The sequence below is a fragment of the Macaca nemestrina genome, chromosome 14 (assembly GCF_043159975.1).
Source record: "Macaca nemestrina isolate mMacNem1 chromosome 14, mMacNem.hap1, whole genome shotgun sequence".
Taxonomy (NCBI): domain Eukaryota; kingdom Metazoa; phylum Chordata; class Mammalia; order Primates; family Cercopithecidae; genus Macaca; species Macaca nemestrina.
In genome coordinates, this window is record NC_092138.1 from 39,231,400 (window position 1) to 39,251,892 (window position 20,493).

Below are 20,493 nucleotides of genomic sequence, written 5' to 3' on the forward strand. Positions count from 1 at the left end.
TAAATATTGTGCTGTGCTTTATATGCATTACATTATTTAATCTGTAATGAAAAATTAAAAATCTTGAGATTCATATAATTTATGATCGTAATATAGTGGAGTAATCATAAAACAGTGTTCCTCACTAAAAGAGCATTAAAAGTACCAGGTAAATAATGGAACCCTATTATATAGGCAGTGAGTTAAAGACTTGTGTGAAAGTTCTCCAAATCAAAATGGAGTTGCTAATGTTAAAAAAAAAAAAAGACAAAAAATAAAAATAAAAAATAAAACCTGACTAATAGAGCAGGGAAAGACTATGAAGAGAGGGTTCTCGTGCTTGTATGCTTGGTAACAACAGCTATCACAAAGACACCACAGAAACCATATACTTGCACAAAGGCCAAACTAAACTTACACAAAAATACTTCTACAAGGAAACCCTGTCTAAATTGGACTGGTGTCACCCTTGCTATTGATTTTGTAGCCAATAACAATTATTTCGGAACAATTACGTAGTCATCCTCATTTTTCCTTACAAACCTTTGTGTTCCTTTATCTCCCTGAATATGCAGAACTTACTACAGTGCGCATACTCCCCTTGAAATGCTCTATTTCCAAATAAACATCTTTTTCTTTTGGAGAGTCTCTCTCTCTTTTTATTTAGGTTGCCATTCAAAATACAGCTTCAGTGAAATTTTTGTTTGGTTCTCACAGCCAGGACTTAATTAGCAATCAAGCTGCCTAGCCTGTCGAAATCTCAGAATGCTCACTTGTAAAACATCGATAATAAGCGGGTCTACTTTAGACTGTTTGAGGACTAAATACATGTAGAGTGTGTGATTCAGTGACTGGCACTCATAGCAAGGGCTGAATAGGACATAGTTGTTTTAGTCTTGTAATGACATGCCATAGGATATCTGCATGACAACCATACTTTGTACATCAGGATATTTAGCCCTTCTGACAATCCAAAAGAAAAAATATTTCAAGGTTATTTTCCAAAGTTTTCCAATTGTTTTCCCAATTTGATAGGAGCTATAAAACCAAAAATCTAAGAAACCTCAGATAAACACAAATACACACACATACACATACACACACACATACACCAGGAAAAAGCCCAAGGCATATAATAAGCAAATTGCTAAAAATGAAAGATGAGAAAAATGTGAAAGAAGCTCAAGAAATAAAGGCTTATTACATCAAAGAGAACAATGATAGGAATTTTTTGACTTTTCTCACAAAAAAATGCAAGACAGAGGACAATGAAACAAAATCTTTCAAGAGTTGAAAGTATAAAGAAAAACACTGCTGTCCAATATTTTTTATTTAGCTAAAATGAAGTTGAAATAAAGGTATTTGCTGAGCAATGTAATACAATTTGTCATCAGCAGATATGTACTTCAAAGTATGATAAAGAAAATTCTTCAAGTTGAATGAAAATGATACTAGATAGAAAATTCATTCCAAGTGAAGGAAGAAGAAAGCTGGAAATGATCAATAATAGATGGGGCTAATAGAAAATAAATAGCAAGAATATAGACCTAAACCCAAATTTATTCACAGTTGCATTAAATAGAGAAAAGAGACTAACCACGTAAGCTAATCATTCAATTAATGGGCAAAGAGTGTCAGAGTGTATGACAGAGCTTGATTCAATTATTTGCTATGTATATGTGACACTTTTTTCTTAGATGACGTCTCACTTTGTCATTTAGGCTGGAGTGCAGTGGCATGATCTTGGCTCACTGTAACCTCCGCCTCCTGGGTTCCAGTGATTCTCCTGCCTCAGCCTCCTGAGTAGCTAGGGCTACAGGCGTCAGCCATCATGCCTGACTAAGTTTTGTATTTTTAGTACAGATGGGGTTTCACCATGCTGGCAAGGCTGGTCTCGAAGAGATACACTTTTAATGTAAAGACACAAAGTAGTTAAAAGCAAAGGTATGATAAAAATTATGTATTATAAGCACTGATCATAAGAAAGATGGAATGCCGTATTAGACACAGTTGACTTTAAGACAACGAATACTACCAGAGATAAAGGAGGATATTTTATAATAATGAAATGATAAATTCGGCAAGTAGACATAGAAAAACTAAATGTATACCCCTTAATAAGAAAACTTCAAAAATAAATGAAGCGAAGATTGACAATACAAAAGGAAGAAATAGAACATTTTACCATTATATTCAGTTATTTTTCACTCTTGCTCTCAATAATTGACAGGAAAATCAATTTAGTCACAAAAGATTTGACCAATCTTCTCAAACAACATAACTGTTACTTTTATGATACTATCCAAACAATTTCAGAATATACCTGTTTTCAAGAGGAAAGCATAGGCAACTATCTTTGTAATCTTGAAGTTGGCAAGATTTCTTAGATAAGACATAGGAAGCACAAACTTATAAAAGAAAAAAAGCTCAAAACTTGGTTGGGTTTAATCATTTTTTAAAATGCATCTTATCAAAAGACATTGTTAAAAAATAAGCAGTCACAGGTTAGGAGAAAATTATACATATATTATATATGTGTATAATGTATATATTACACACACAGACATACATGACAAAGGACTTGTTTCCAGAATATATAAAGAACTCCTAAAACTAATCAAAAGACAATCCAATTTTTAAATGGGTAAAATGTCTGAATAGACACTTTAAAATGAAACTATAGTTATACCTGTTGTAAATGATGAGTTGATGGGTGCTGACGAGTTGATGGTTGCAGCACACCAACATGGCACAAGTATACATATGTAACAAATCTGCACGTTATGCACATGTACCCTAGAACTCAAAGTATAGTAATAAAATAAAAAAATAAAAAAATAAAATAAAAATAAAAAAATAAAATAAAATGAAACTATCCAAATAGCCAATAAACTCATAGAAAAGTGTTCAACAGCATTAGTTATCAGGAAGATGCAAACTGAAACCACCTTAAGATGCCACAACATCTCTACCAAAATAAATAGTCAACAAGACTGATCTCATTAACTGCTGGTGAAGATGTATTAAACTTAAACAGTCACTATGGCCCAGCAATTCCATGCCTTGTTATTTACCAAAGAAAAGTAAAAACATGTCACAAAAACACTTATACAAAATTGTCTTACACACATGCTCCACTGATTTTTGACAAGGAGGTAAAAGCAATTCAATGGAAAAATGACTCAACAAATGATGATGGAACAATTGAACATATATAGACCAAAAAATGAGCCTCAACTTAAACCTCATACCTTACATAAAATCTCTCAAAATGGAGAAGAGACTTAAATATAAAACACAAAATACAAATTTTTTAGGAAAGTAAATGAAACACACAGAATATCTTGTGATCTAGGGCTATGCAAAGATTTCTTAGACTTGACATCAGAAGCATGATGGATAAATGTAAAAATAAATAAATTGGGCTTTCTGCCCAATAGATAATTGGACTAATTTTTAGTGCCAAATTGGTTAGACTAGTGACCAGTTGTTTGGTTGAACCCCAAATTAAATGTTGTTGTGAATGTATTTTTAAGATGTGATTAACATTTAAATGATACCTTGAATAAAACAGATTACCCTCCATAACATGAATGGAATTGATCTTATCAGCTGAGGGCCTTAAGAGAAAAGAGTTAGGTTTACCAAAGAAGAAATTCTGCCTCTACTGTAGCATAGAAATTCTGCCTAAGTTTCAGACTTTAGACTGCAACATCATCTCTTACCTGAATCTCCATCCTGCCAGCTTTCCCTACAGATTTCAGACTTGCCAACTCCTGCAATCACATAAGTCAGTTTCTTAAAATCTCTCTCCCAATCTCTATGGAAAGAACTGTATGTATTTCTCATATATATATATATTTATATATATATAGTTCTCTCTCTATATATATATGTGTTATGTATAATTTTATATATAAAATTATATATTTATATATTATGTATAGCATTATATATACTATATTATGCATTATATACTACATATGGTATAATATATAGGACAATATATTATGTATAGTATTATGTATAATATAGTATATGTATAATATTATATAATATTAATATCCCAATGTATTCTGTTGGTTCTGTTGATCTGGAAAGCCCTAACACAAAGTTCATAAAAATAAGAACTTTTGCTCTGTAAAACCCCACATGAAAAGAATATAAAGATAAGCTACTTCCTGGGATAAACTAGTTGCAAAACATTTATCTGGCAAAAGGTAGTATAAAAAATAAAGAACTCTCAAAATTTAACAATAAAAAAATAGCACATGAGCAAAAGGCATGAACAGACATTTTACTAAAGAGGATATAGAGAGAGTATATAAGTACATGAAAAGATGCTCAATATCATTAGACATCAATGTAAATTAAAACCACAAGAACATATCACTATATATTAAAAATGGCTAAAATAAAAATTAATGACATCAGCAAATGTTGGCAAGAAAGTAGCAAAACTGTATCACTCATGCATTGCTAGTGGGAATATAAGTTCCTACAGTTATCTGAAAAATGGTCTGAAAATTTATCATGCAAATTTAATCATGTAAATACTATATGACCCAATTGTTACATTCAATTTATAATTCAATGTATATCCTTGAAAAATAAGAACTTATGTTCACCCTAAAACCCGTATATGAAAGTTTCAAGGAGCTGGAGTAGGATGGAGGGGCTCATTTATAGTGATAATCAACCTGACGTTAAATAAACTTCATAAATTTACCTGAGAAGGATCAGTAAATGCTTAACTGAAAAATCTTATAAAGCTGACAAATGGAGATCAAAACCTTACAACCTTAAGAAATACAGTATTTAAATCAAAGGTCTCTAATTATTCCCTAAAGGTGAATAATTCCAGTTATCTATTGGAATATTCTAGCTTTCCAGTGGTAGTACTAGGCAACATTGATTATATTTAATTTTCCATCAATAGAAGTCTTTTATTCATTCTATATATAACACATAGTGAAATTGTAATAGAAAATATACATACATATTTTCATATATATGTATTAAAATTCACTCTGTATCTAGCTACTGGAATTCTGAAACAGGTTTGCAAAAAACTGGATTTAATCTTCCAGAGTGCAGGCTAAAGATACTACATTCATGTTTGGCTCCTATATGGTTCTCAATACATCCTTTGTCCTTCTTTCATTAAGCCTTCTTAAATTCCACTGGACTTTCCATTTTAATGGTGAATTAGTACATGCCAGTCCTACCGCATATAGCCTGGGATAAAAAGCTGATCACAGAACCCCACCAACTAAGTCCTACCAGATTGGACCAAATTAAGGGACACTGCATAAACCAATTTATGTATCTGCTAGTGGACTGTAATTTAGGACATTGTAAGATGCTCCCCAAAAGGAAAATGTGGAACAATGAGATCATCTCTCAGTAAGTTTGAATTCAAGACATGCAGAAAAAAGTCAGAGTTGGTTGATATAGAAGTGAGAAAAAAAAAAAAAATTAGGAAGTAAACTGAAGCCATGAGGCAAAAGAAGCAACTCATAAGCAAAAATCCAAAGACATATAAGCCCAACTCTTTATCACCATCACCCAAAGGGCGTTTTAGGTGTCAGAATCTCCTCGCACTTTCAGAATAGCCAATATTCAGAATTTCATTTACTCCTCAGTTAAGACAGGTATTAGTATCTCACTTTACCAATACAGAAACAAAGGCTCAGAGAGGTGAATTGATTGACCCAGTATGATTCAAAAATCCACGCCATTTCCATTATTCCATGCCATCTCTTAACAAAACAGAAGGAAAACAGTACATAAAGAGTATTCAAGAATAAGGAAGTGGTTTTAAAGTCATTGTTTTTGCTTTTGTTGAATAATTTCGCAGTCAAATGCCATTTTCTATACATAGTCATATTTTGAGACATTAGTAAAACCCTCAAACCTCTAAAATTTTGTTACTCCAAACGATGAACTTTTCAACCAAATCTTGAAAAGTATTGACTATTCAGTAATTTTAACTTCCTAAATTTAGTTCTGTATAAGTTACTTCAGCTTATGAAATGAATTGTGCCATTTTTTAGTGGGACTTCTTTTATATGCAAATACTTGCTTCTCTGTAGTAAGCCTATAGCAAACTTCTTCTGTCTAACGACCTAAGAATACTCTGAGATTTATCTACTGTTTTTCAGACATTCCTTCTTGGGTTCAATGTTAGTGCTCAAGAAGACTACAGATTCCTGGGTTCAAGGTTAGTGCCTGGGAAGACTTTAGAGATTTCTGCATTTTTCTGGAGCAAAATCACATTGTGACATGGGTGTTTTTCAAAGGTGAATGCTTCATTCAACACTTTGCTTCATTTCCTAATACAATTGAAAAGTCATTTGCTGACAGTAAACCAGTGGCAGGTGTGCTTTCGTGTTGACAGCTGCAGTTCTGACATGGATCACAGACAAGCTCTACTGACAGTGCTAGAACATCTGGAGCATTTGGTCAGATTTCAAAAGCTAATTTAAGTGGGCTGTCTTCTTCCATTTCAAAAAATGAAAGAAATTATGGACACAGGAACCATATTTACATTGTGGTAGTATAATAATTTATTCAATTTATTTTTTATTAAATATGGAGGCAAAGGCAGCAAAGCGCGCCAATACATCTAATGTCTGGGAAGATAGTTTGTAATGTAGCTTACTGCAGTCCCCTGCTCCTATCAAGATTTCCTTTGATATTGTGAAAGCAACTGATTGACAGAAAATGGACTAAAATTTCACCCCTATAAATATGTTTGAGAAATTGTTATATGGCTTTACACATAGAAAACATTTAATATTTATTGAATGAATGATTCCGTTTTTTTCTAATTTCTTATTAATAATATTCATTGCCAACACTTATTAAGCAGCATTTCTGCCAACATTGCACAAACCAAGTCACTTAATCTCCAGAAATATCCTTCAAGGTAACAACAAATGGCATAATTCCCATTTAACAAATGAGGATACTGAAACTCAAATAATTAAGACAATTGCCCAAGCTCCGTAAGCAGAAGGCAGAAAAACTCGGATATTTTTTCCATGTTGGTATTCCAAAGATCATGCTCTTTCTACAGTGTTTTGGTGTTTCTAAATGACAGTATGGATACTCTTTACTTACTGAATTAATAACGTTAGTAAAGAAAGCATAAATTTTTTCTTTACTACCAAGTAAATACAAATATGCTTGACTATATTGTTGACAATAAGGGACTTCCTACCAGGCTATTCAGGTAGGAAGAAAATATTAAGGTTTGTACTTGGAAATTGTTAGACAAATGAAGCAAAGGAATTTAATGTGTTTCAAAGTTCATTAATCACATTTAGATTAAAAAAATAATGCTTACACATTCTCACATATCAGTTACTTAATTGCTGATTACTGGGCCCTACTGGAGTGAAGGAGGAAAGTTGACAGCCCCAAGCATATGTCCTCTGACAACAAAGCTTACATATATGAGCACTGCTTGCTACAGATTCTGGGTATTTTAAAGGCAATGAGTTAGACAATGGTGGGAACATGACATCTGAGAATTGATGCCATTTATGAACATTTTATTATGGATGGGCTAGAAAAGTTAGATTGAAACTTCACCTTTTACGCTTTCATATGACAGTATTTCATGGGATATGTGGGCAAGAATCCAAAAATATTAATTGCAGACTCAATCACTGTGGTTCATGTGGGTGTATGAAATACAGAAAACGCTACCAAGTAATTTATCTTCAATGTTGTGCCAATAAGGATGTGGCCTCTTACACACTGCACACCAGAGAATGTCCATTCGAATGAGATTTGAGCATTTTATGGGTGAATGTCTGACTAATAGATAGAGACTAATATATTCTTCTGCCTCAATATTATGAAGACTGCAGTATTTATTTACTAGTGCACACTGTGACAAACGATCCTGTTTTAAATTTTTTTCTTTGATCCTACTCTTGTTTTTAGGTTACACTGGTAGCTGTTTAGAAAAAAATGTTGACATGGTTCAGGGGAGGGGGCGTCCACGTCAAGCAAATACTATAGGGCTAAATATCTTGAAAGAAATGTATTCTGGCACCACCCAAGAGAAAATGAACAGTCACATTCACTCCTCTGGTACCTGAAAATATTGGTCGTTGTTTGGCACCTGAAGAAATTACCCATGAAATGAGCATTTGAGGCTTGACTCATTAGAATTCAACTCTAGCGTCTTCAAATGAATAAGAATCTCTACACGGATACTGAGAAATAGAGATAAAAAGAATTGCTGAGGAAACGTCAACACTTCTTAACTACGCAGGAAACTTAGATTTAATGGAATTTGCCCCATAACGTACACAATGTCAAGGTATAATCATAGGTCAATAAAGTCATTACATTCCAAGCTAGGAAAAACTGCATATTCAATTATTCAATGAAATAAAGTCTATCTGTAAAATGTGGATTTTAATTTGCTTGCTTATACGTCTACATATTCTATATTATACAAGTTATTTTATATCTATAATTTTGTCAAATAGGTTGGAATTTTTATCGTGCAAAGAGGAAAATAATTCTATGTTAGAAAATTTAGACTCAGTTCTAAAAGCAGGTTTCGTTTAAAGGCATAAGTGCATAATGTGAAACATTTCAGAGTTTTGAGCATAGCTTTAGAAGACTGTGCTTGTAATACTGTCAACATGTCCGTATTATGAATATGTTCATTTTTTTGCAGAATATTTGAGGTATGGTATTATTTCTTATGCTTCTAGAAGACTTTCTAATAAAATATTTTATTAGGGCAGATATATGGCCACAGTTTTTTCATTGTTTACCTATATAAACCTGAATGTTCCCCCTAATTATTGACCAGTCACCTGTTGAGCAACATCACACATTACTGACTGAGATCACTAGGAAAAGGGAGAAAGCTGGTGTTCACAGAGTTAGACAAATATAAATAACTCTGTAGAGTGATTCCCTCAACTTGTCTTTATTGTACTACAGTTTCATCAACTCTGGAAACATACACACATAAACATACACACATGCACATAATTACATGACACTTCATATATTCTGCCACTAAAATTCAGCATCATTATAGGATGGAAAGCATCTTAACTGATTTCTTCCCTGTTTGCTTTCTATTTTAGAAATGGGCCAAGTTCAATATAGTGTAAATCTAGTACTAGAAGAAACCATGTTTGGCATTTATATAAGTAGGTCACAAAATATGTTCCTATTCCTTATGTTCCTATATATACAGATAAAACTACAGAAAACATTAGCTATAAGTACCTTTCCCATTATATTATATAAGAAAATTATATCTAATTACCTTAAAAGAGATAAAATTGTTTAATGCAAATATTAACATTTAAGAAATGCAAAACTAACAAATGCCCCTGAAAGTTCAAAAGACTGTCTTCCTCTGGAAATTATGCATATCAAAACTAAAATAGAACCTTTGCTTCTTTTTAAATTTATTGTGTGTTAAATTACTCCTTTTATGGCCTTAGACTGTACAGTTGACCCTTGAACAACGTGGGGGGCCCCACAGGAAGCCAAAAATCCTAGTGCAACTTTTGATTCCCCATGAACTTAACTATAAATAACCTATTATTGACCAGAAACCTTACTGATAACATAGTCAATTAATATATATTTTATATGTTATATGTATTATATATTATATTATTAAAATAAAGCCAGAGAAAAAAATGTAATTCAGAAAATCATAAGAGTAAATATATTTACTATTTATTAAGCGAAAGTGAATCATCATAAAGGTTTTCATCCTCATTGTCTTCACACTAAGTAAGTTGAAGAAAGGCGGAAGAGCAGGGGTTGGTCTTGCTGTCTCGGGATAGCAGAGGAAAAAGAGGTAGAGGAGGTGGAAGGGGAGGGAGGCATGTTTGGTATAACATTTACTGAAAAAATTTACATATAAGTGGACCTGCCAGTTCAAATCTGTATTGTTCAAGGGTTCAAGTCTATTTATTATTCATAACAGTCATAAATAGATTGTAAATTCCTGGAAGTCTATCAATTGTGTTTCCCACTTTGAATCTAACTTGCCACCAGTTTTCTTGCCTGGTGCCTTCCCACACTGTAGATCCTCAATCAATTATTTTCAATAAGTTATTGTTGCTAGGGCCCCATCTAAGATAAATAAACGGTTTAAAGTATATAACTTTGTCTTTCTATCTCTGAGAACTAACACAAACCAAATCCTTCAAAACTTAGATGGTCAGATGATCAAATTACATCCAAACTTCAAAATATAATTCCTGGCAAGAAATTGAGAGCTCTATGGTTCAAAATATTGATGATGAGGGAGTAAAACCTCAGCGATTTCTTGGTGCCTTGCAGGGTCCTTTAGCTATCAGAAAAGAACAAAGGATTAGAAACCTGTATTCTAATCTGAGACAATATCTTCAATTCTATTGTAGAAAAGAGTAAAGATTTCAATGGAGATGGACACGGTGGTTCTGTTTGTTACTCTATCACTTTAGGGAACTTACCTAACCTCCAAGGGACTCAGGGCTTTATCCACAGAATGCTGATTGAATGATTATTTTGAGTGTGAGAGATAATGTCCATCAACGGAAGAAAAGTAGTATCCTTTCAGCACATTGTCTGGATTTCATTGCCATTGTAAACCAAAAATAAAATTATAGCACCCGCAATTGACGTGAATGTACCCTCCTCTCAGCCAAGGCATTCCAAATTAAACTTGAAAAACTAGTTCAGGCCATGATGGAAGTGGGGAAGGTTGTCCAGACTTTTCTCATTGTAGTCTCCCATCTTTGGAATTTAGGCACAACTGATCGGCATTAACATTAAAACAGAGATCTTAAGAATGACAAAACAGACTCTTTGTACCAATAAGATACCAAACTCCAACCTATCACTGACATAGCATTGCATAGCAGATAGCAAGCCCTGGAAGAAATTGAAGTATTTTATCCCAAAATACATTTTTTGACATATTTTGAAATGGCCCTGCAAAGCTGTCTCTTGTGAGAAAAAAAAATCCACACACTATAAAGAAACCCCTTCCCTTTCCAGGGCTTTTCCTAATCCAAGAGAGATTAATTAAGAACCTGGTACCTTTTTAGATCTGAAAAGAGACATGTACCACCTATTCTTTCTGAAGACTGCTACCTAGAGACTTCATCTGCATACGAACCTTGCTCTCCACACCCCCTTATCTTAACCAAAACATTCTTTTCTATGGATTCCAGATCTTTCGATAATTGCCAGTTAGAAAAGCTTTGAATTCATCTATGATCTGGAAGCCCCCTTCAAGTTGTCCCACGTGTCAAGCCCTGGAGTCCTGGTCCAGCCCACGCTGAAGTCTGAGGGGAGTGGGTGGATAGGCAGAAAGAGCACTTGGGGGGGCCGTAAGCAGGTGAACATGGTTTTATTCAGCAGCAGTTCTCTTACAAAGTTTACTTAAACTAACTTTCTCATTAGCAGCTTACTTTCACACTGTCCACACTATCTTGGCTGCTTGAGCCAGCAGCCTGCATGCATAGCACACAACCAGCTTTCACTTGCCTTCAGGGTCAGCAGCTTAACTCTTTCTTTCTCTGAGCATGAGTAAGCTGAGCTGTGGCCAGGCTCGCTCCTGTCCATCTGCAAGACGGACAGCTTTAACTCTCTCTCTCTCTGGGTGCCAACGCACCCACCATGTCAAGCCATGTTGAGCTGAGCTGAACCTCAAGAGCCAAGCAAGCCTGTACAGTGTTAGCAGGGCAGTTGTACCTTTTACAGACAATAGTGGCACAGAGCCAAGTGATGGCCTTTCCATGTTATGGCTACACGGTTGGGATAACAAGTGGAGTTATACATCTGTGCTCACTGAGTCATGCAGAATATAAACATCCTACCTCGGCCTATCCTTGACTAAAGCACAGCCACGTTCCTTACACTCCACCCCTTTGGCCAAGGGAGACATAGGACTTGGACACACAGGTTTGATACACAGGTTTGGCACACAGGCCTGACATACAAACTTTGGGTACACACACCTGATACATACACAGGATTGACCCATCAGCCTGACATACAAGCTTTGAGCATGCAGGCCTGATACATACATAAGCATCTGAGCACGCAGGCCTGTTACATACACAAGCTTTGATAAACTGCCTATCTATTGGCACAGATTACCATAGGTGTCAGCTCCTTGGTGATTACCATTCACACTGCCCAGAGTTTAACTTATTAGCTACTCTGTTTACAACTGGTTTTAAACCATATGTTGTCAGTACTAGGCTAGACTTAGACAAAAGTCCAGGCAGAAGGATCACCCCGGCTAGACCTATCTGTATATAATGCCCTATTAGGAATTGGGGGACACCCTTCCTAACTGTGAAGGTTCAGGGTCTAGGGGTGCCTCAGACCCTATGACCTTAGGCCCCAAGGCCTTATATTGCATTAGGACTACAGGTCCTAAGGTTTTTCATAATTCTGCTACTAAGGAACTTGTACTCAGTGTACTTCAATGCTCTAAGTAGGTGCCCCACGTCACTAAAGTGGATGTCCTCACTGTTTCAGTCCGGGGGGGCCCACTATCCATGAGTGCACCCATCCCGCTATTGGGTAAGTCATCTGCATGATGACTGTAGCCTGTCCTGCCACACTCTTATGAGCCTAGAGGGCAGCATATGCAGTTACTAACTGCTTCCCAATCCAGGGCGTGGATACCTAGGAACACACCCATCCCGCTATATGGTAAGTTGTCTATAGGATGACTGTGGACTGTCCTGCCACACTCTGAGCATGAAGGGCAACATATGCAGTTACCAACTGCTTTCCAGTCCGGGCGGTGGTTACCCATGAACACACCCATCCTGCTATTACTAACTGTTTCTCTATTAATGAACACTGGCACTTAGCTCCCTCCCACAGCTGGGACTAAAAGCCTACTGGCACTTCCAAGCGCTCCACATTGTTTAGGCCCTAGCCAAACTATCTGTGGTCACCTGCACATTCAGTTTTAATAGGCACCCCTGGTTAACTACCCATAAGGCTTGTGCCTACTGAATAGCCTGCTTGGCTGTCTCAGCCTCATTATCCAATCCCAGGTAAGAGGGGCATTGCTGTTTCTAAACCTGCAAGAGAACGAGAGGTTAGCATAACATCAATCAGACTATGACATATAGTGGGGCTATGCATATAGCCCTCCAGCAACACTGTGAAAGTCCACTGTTGCCCTCCAGTGAAGGCAAACTGTTCCTGGCTCTCCGGACAAGAAGTTGCAGTTCTGTTGTCAAGCAGTCCAGCAAGTCTGTGACAGACCGTACAGCTGCTAACCCATGAAAATCATCCACTCTCAGAATATCCTCAGGCATGGGAGAGACACAAGCAGTGCATAAGTGGAGAGCCAAGCTGCCAATGCCAAGGTGCAAAGACAGAGGTTTCACTTTCACTGACCAGCTTCCATAGCTGTCAATAAATGCAGCTCTGCCTGGAAACTTATCTGGGTTCAGAGACCAGTGGATTGCCAAGTCCACATATGGCTCTGGTTGTCCAGTGCCCCCCTCAACTCGGGCACTCGGTCAGTTCTCTTATCAAACAGAAAAGACTACACGTCTACCAACTGCAGCAGGTACTCTTTGAACTGGAACACTCAGGCAGGACTGGGTTGTGCAGCAATGTTCTTCTCGCAAATGACTTGCACTAAGTCTGTACATGACAGCGGACATTACCCAACTCCCACAACACAGCGGGGGTACAGGCACCAGAGGAAGTGCACTTCACCACAGTAGGGGGTCTCTGGGACCATCCTTGGGGCTAACAGCTGCTCATGCTCTATTTTCTGGTAGACTAGAGGGCAAGCCTGCAAGGACAGATGGTGGTAGATTCTGGAAATATTACATCCTGCAGGATTGGGCATGCAATTCCTGCAGCACGGTTACAAATGCCCATCTGACTTTGCTGGCAAAGGTATGTTCCTCCTTGGTGTTGTGCACCTCAGGTGCTTCAGTGCCTTCTCCACACTCACAGGGAATCTGTCCACTGCCTCCCATGTTTCCGTTGAGGCTTATCCAAGCAACATCACTGCCACTGGGTACCACAGCCCATGCTGCAGCCACATAGCTGACCCAGGAGGCCTCAGGGGCTGAAGACTCACTCACTTCATCCCACCCTCACTGCCAATTGTCAGGTCCTAGGGTCCGGGTCCAGCCCATGCTGAAGTCCAAGGGGAGTGGGTGGATGGGTAGAAAGAACACTTGGGGGCCGTAGGCAGGTGAATATGGTTTTATTCAGCAGCAGCTCTCTTACAGAGCTTACTTAAACTAGCTTTCTCATTAGCAGCTTACTTTCACACTGTCTGCCCTGTCTTGGCTGCTTGAGCCAGCCGCCCCCATGCACAGCTGTGCAGTAGGCTCTCCCTTGCCTTCAGGGTCAGCAGCTTAACTCTTTCTCTGGGCACAAGTAAGTCGAGCTGTGTCCTGGTTCCCTCCTGTCTATCTGCAGGACAGACAGCCTTCACTCTTTCTCTTTCTCTGGGTGCCAGTGTGCCTGCCATGTCAAACAATGGTGAGCCAAGCTGAGCCTCAAGAGCCAAGAAAGCCTGTACAGCGTTAGCAGGGGAGTTATACCTTTTACAGACAATAGTGTTGTAGAGCCAATGATGGCCTTCCTATGCTATGGCTACATGGTTGTGAAAACAAGCGGAGTTATACACCTGCTCTCTAAACTCACTGAGTCACTCAGGATGTAAACATCCTACCTCGGCCCACCCTTGACTAAAGCACAGCCAGGTTCCTTACACCATGTTTCCAGATCAAACCCATGTACACTTTGCATGTATTGATTGATGTGTCTGCCTGTGACTTCTGTCCCCGTAAAGTGTATAAAAAATCAAGCTGTAACCCAAACAGCTTGGGCACATGTTCTCAGGACCTTTTGCGACTGTGCCTCAGGTATTGGTCACTCACATTTGACTCAGAATAAATCCATTCAAATATTTTACAGAATTTGACTCTTTTTCATCAACATTACTAAGTAAATGGCCACTGATTTATCATCAAACCATTTGGGGTAAAATTCGATTTTCACAAAGAACAAGAAAATGGCATAGTGCTCAAGTGTAAAAAGAATAACCTCTCTCTATTTTCAGAACTACAGTTAGAAATGTGCAGGGGAAAAGGCATTTAAGTTTAAGCCTTAACTGAAAAAAACACTCTTACTTTCCAAACAAAAGAAGGGTACTAATTTGCAAAACATCTGTGTTGGTAACAACCTGTTTCTCTTCAGAGGTGATGAGATCTTTCCTCTTAGATTGAAAGACATCACATTTCTTTCTCTTTCTATCCACTGGCTGTACCTTCTCTCATTTGTTGGTTCCTTCTCCTTCCAAGCTCTTATTGTTGGAATGGCCCATGGCTCAGACTTAAACATTTTCTCTCTATATATACATGCTACTTTAAGGATTTTTCTCTCATTTTATGGCTTTAAATATCATCTCTGTGCTACCAACATTCACTTTTTTAATCTTCTGGACTGACATTTCTTCCAAACTGAAGCCTCATATATCCAAATGACTACTTGATACCCCACTTCAGAGTCTAAAATATATCTAAAATACAACATGTCCAAAATTGATCTGATTTTCTGTGTCCCCCATATCTGCTTTCCTCACACTCATACTCTTTATTTTTTCTTATTTTTATTTTTTGGTAAACGGCAGCTCCACAATTAAGTTGCTTAGCTCTCAAATCCCTAAGCCAACCTTGATTCCTCTTTCTCTTATGTTCCGCATGCTATTTGTTGGAAATTCTGCTAACATATCCTTCAAATTTTACCTAGAATCTAAAGTCTTTTCATTGCCTCCTCTGACTATTCTGGATGAAGTCACTATCATCTCTTATCTGCATTATGATAGCCTTTAAAAATGTCTTCTGGCTTTAAGACTGTCCCCTATTTGCTATTGTCAACAGAGAGATAATTGCCTTAATATCATCCTTCTGCTTAAAATCCTTCAATGGCTTTTCACTGCTCTTAGTGTTAAAGCCAAAGCTCTACCTGACCTTTCTTCAAGCCCACCTCTGTTACTACTCTGACCTCAGGTCCTAGAACTCTTGACTTCCTCTGCTCGCATTGCACTGTCCTCTTCACTATTTTCCAAGCCTCCTTTTAGTCTTTGCCTTTACAATTAGACCCCTCTCCTTCCTGACATCTATATGGCTAACACCTTTAGCTCCCAAGCAAATTTGCCCAAATCTGTTCTTTTGGAAAATTCAACTCTAAGCATCCTATTTACAATTATATTTCTTCCCACCCCACATCTCCTTATCTCCAAATTCCCCCATTTCCTTTTAACCTGTTCTACTTTTGTTATTTTCTGTGAAATACATAACCTTTAAATATGCTAGATTATTCTATCACCATCTCTCCACACTGGAATCCAACCTCCATGTGGGCAGACATCTTTGCCTCTTGTATTTACAGTGTAACTGAAGCAGAAAGACAATTGTCTGGAACACAGTAGCTGCTCACTAAATATTTATCGCTGGATGAAAGAATACAATAACATTATTAATAAATCACTTCTTTCAACTGAATGTAAAATTTTAGCAAATTGCATGGTTATAATTGTACCCACTTTATTATGAGAATTATATAATGTGTTTTTGCCTGACCATTCTCTTTGGTAGGAGTAGAAAGAGATTAAAAAAGAAAAGGGGCAAGGGGTAGTCAAGATATAGTAATAAAAGCTGTAATGAGCAAGTCTGTCCAGGTAAGTTTGAAATGTGAGAAGAATCTATGGCTTGGGTGTAAATTTGCTGGGTTACTTCATTTGGGAACTACCTTATGGATTGACTATTATAAGTTGGGATCAGAATGCTTTGACAATATAATAACTCCAGTATCTTTTTCATTACCTTATGGCCATGAGAATCAAATTAGCTTTAGTTATTTTTCTTTATGTGCACCCAAACCATGCATCTCTCTGTCCTTATTTTATTCTGCAAGGATAAGAAAGACAGATGGTTGTAGATTCTGGAAATATTGCAACTGCTGAAGAATAGACCAATTCCAGAACACAGGGACAGCCTACAGAGCTGGAGCATAGTAAGAAAAGTAAGGAACCCACATTCAGAGGATCAGGACAGTTGTTGATACTTTCATCCTTGGCTTTTATGCCAAGGATTAAACATTATGTTATATGAAAATCATTCTGCAACCATGTAAACAAAACCATAAAGTTTCCCTTAAGTTATATCCCATGCATTCAATCTATGATGTTTGAAAGAGATCACTGATACATTGGTATGCCCAAGTAATACTTTGATCTTTCTTTCTCATACTAAAGAACTAGAATTGACTCATATTGACAAACAACCAACATGCTTTACCTGAGCATTTAAATCTTGACTTCAGTTAACCTTGTCCAATGATATCCTGGCTTTCTCCTCCACATGACTTAGCCCAGTGGCTCTCAAGCCAAACAGGCATATGAGTCACTTGAAGAGGAAGTAAAAGACATGTTGACCTAGGCTCAACTGAGTAGGTGAGAGCTTGGGTTGTTTTATATTTACCAAGTTTTCCAGTTCATTCTAATAGCTACCAATGCTTGTGGATCATTAGAATAGCAAGCTCATCTGGCCTCCCAAGAGTATATTTAATGAGTATATCAGCCAAAGAGGCTATTAGAATCACCAGCTGGGCTTTGTTAAAGTTTAAGTACCTGTGCATTAACTTTGTAGACCCTTATTCATTCAACCTGAGGAGGAGCTCAAAGGTGTGCATAAAAAAAAAATCTCCGGCCGGGCGCGGTGGCTCAAGCCTGTAATCCCAGCACTTTGGGAGGCCGAGATGGGCGGATCACAAGGTCAGGAGATCGAGACCATCCTGGTGAACACGGTGAAACCCCGTCTCTACTAAAAAATACAAAAAACTAGCCGGCTAGGTGGCGGGCGCCTGTGGTCCCAGCTACTCCGGAGGCTGAGGCAGGAGAATGGCGTAAACCCGGGAGGCGGAGCTTGCAGTGAGCTGAGATCCGGCCACTGCACTCCAGCCTGGGCGACAGAGCCAGACTCAGTCTCAAAAAAAAAAAAAAAAATCTCCATGGGTGATTCTGATGAGCTTTCCAAATGAAGGAGCAATGCCCAAGTTTTTGAAGTACTCTTTCTCCAGATTTCCATCAGTTGTGAGGAATGGTTCTCCTGTTACCCTTCAGAAACAAGTTAACTCAGAATCTTCCTGGCATAACAGTGTTGGGGTGCGGAATGCAGGGGGCCTTGTCAATTTAAATTTATATTTTAAAAAGTTTCTGACTCCATATTAGATCAACTACATTTGAATTTCTTAGGCTGAGGTTCATGAATTCACATTTTTATCAGATTTACTAGATGATTCTCTTGCACACCAAGTTGTGAGAATCTTTGGGTTGGAACTTACTCTTTCTTTAAACAGTTTTTAAACTTACTGAACCAAAATCTTTGAATCCTGGGATACATATGTCTTAAAAGCTTTCCAAGAAGATTTTTAAAGGTCATTATATTTAGGAACTCCTGTATTAATATGTAACTCAAGAAAACCCATCTCTATGAATTGTTTTCCCTAACTCTAGTCCAGTGACTGTCTTTGGATTTATTAGCACTTAGGAAAAATATATCACACTTACATTTTACTTCGGAAGATAATTCTTGTTCTGCCTCCAGAAATGTAGCACCTAAGGCTAACCTGTTATGGGCTATGTAGTATTTGCTTCATAAATATTTAAATGAATGACATGCAGTTTTCAAATTTACCTAGTTTCAAAATTATCTCAAGGTCTCCAATGTCCTGTTAACTAACTTAATCTTATATAATCCCATAAAAAAGAAGCTTAATAAAGTGAAAAGTTATATTCAAATATTTTATTAAAGCTTATTAATATGTGTAAAAGGTTTTGTAAAGTGGAAAGGATTATCTGAACCAGAAATTGTAAACTAACAGTACATTTTATTAATTTACCTCCCTTTTTACAACTCTAAACAAACATTTTTAAGCCCACTAAACTCTTTCTTGATCTGTTTTGATTAGGAATTTTCTGATCTGAAAAATATGCAGTTTTAAAAATTAACATTTATAGACTATGTAGTAATGGAGATACACTTCTTGAGTAAAATGTTTGTTAAATTTAAAATTGCAAAAAATGTCATGTATTGAATGATGTAATCTAAATGCAAATCTGTGTAAGGATTGGAAAGGAAGGCATAAAAATCCTTTTATTTTGATACTTCAGAATGTGAATGCAGAAGGATGATGGATTTCTGAAGAATAACTTTTCTTTTCTTTTTGTTATTTATATTACAAAACTGTTTATTAACATATAAAAATGCTTTTAATATTTTTAACATATAAGAAATACAAAGAAACTGCTACAAATAGCCACAGGTTCAGAAATAAACTACAGGTATCTTTATTTTTTAAATCATTTTTACATTTTTTTGTACCATAACATATTCCCAGAAACTGTTATATTATCATTCATTTTTTTGTGCATTTAGGAAACCAGGCAAATGTCCTTCTTAAAAAGAAAACAGGACATTAAACTTTGGCCCCATTTCCTAGGATTTTGAAGACTTTATATGTTAGAGCTGTCAAGGATGGAATACAGAGAAATGAGATAAATGAAAATGACCAAGTAACCCTACTTAAATCCCTTTGTTGATGGTGTCATCTATAGTAGGGAATCTAGAATTTCATTTTTCTGCTCTCTGATAGGCCAGAAGTGTCAGATGGATTTATAAATATGCTATGAAGGACACAAGATAAATCATTTATTGGCTGCATCCTCATTTGTGACAACTCAAATTCTATTCTGTTAAGTCTTGCTTTTTTATCCGTGCACATTTCTTCTTCTCCAGCAATTTCATCTTGGTGTATATATATATATATATATATATATATTTTTTTTTTTTTTTTCTTTTCCAGTACTTACTAAAATTCTCACTAATTACATTTATACATGGACAACACAAATCAAACTATTGTCATATTTTGAAGACTATTATTATCTACTTATATGGATCTTTGAACTTGATAAGATAAAAATAATTTGCACATGTTAGTCTGTCAAAAATTGTGATATATATGAAGGTAAATTATAATACACAACTAAAATAATTTTATTTGTTTAATGTACAATGAGCTTAAATTAATTACTCAAGAGCACAGCAATAAGCAATGGTGTTGTGGTCAAAATTTTAAACTCAGATTATTTCTCTATGTCCATGCTTCTTGATTAGAGAATTAAACCTGTGTGAGAGCTTATAATGGTTTCCCAAGGATACCAGGATAAACAATGTAATTCTTGCTGGAGAATCAGTTTTACACAATGATAACATAAACATTCTTACATGCTAAATAAAACCCGAATGTTTTATGACATAGACCATGTAACATAATTTAAAAAGACTAAACACTATAAAATATAAAATTAGCATGATTTACAAAGATTAAACACCAGATTTTAAGGAAAGCTTACACTTGTAGTGGGGTCGAGACTAATTATATTTCATCGATCCTTCTTTG

General features: G+C 36.5%; 1 protein-coding gene across 43 annotated transcripts in view; it reads right to left on the reverse strand.

Annotated features, from left to right (window-relative positions):
- Positions 1-20,493, reverse strand: part of LOC105489121 (protein tyrosine phosphatase receptor type D) — a 2,338,800-nt gene that overhangs the window by 1,258,549 nt on the left and 1,059,758 nt on the right. The window contains exon 1 of one of the 43 annotated variants that reach the window (XM_071078773.1): positions 3,705-3,720. The exons of the other annotated variants lie outside the window; for them this stretch is intronic. The gene's annotated coding sequence lies outside the window, so the exon portion shown is untranslated. Of the gene's footprint in view, positions 1-3,704; positions 3,721-20,493 lie in introns of those variants that run through there. 43 annotated transcript variants of the gene reach the window in all.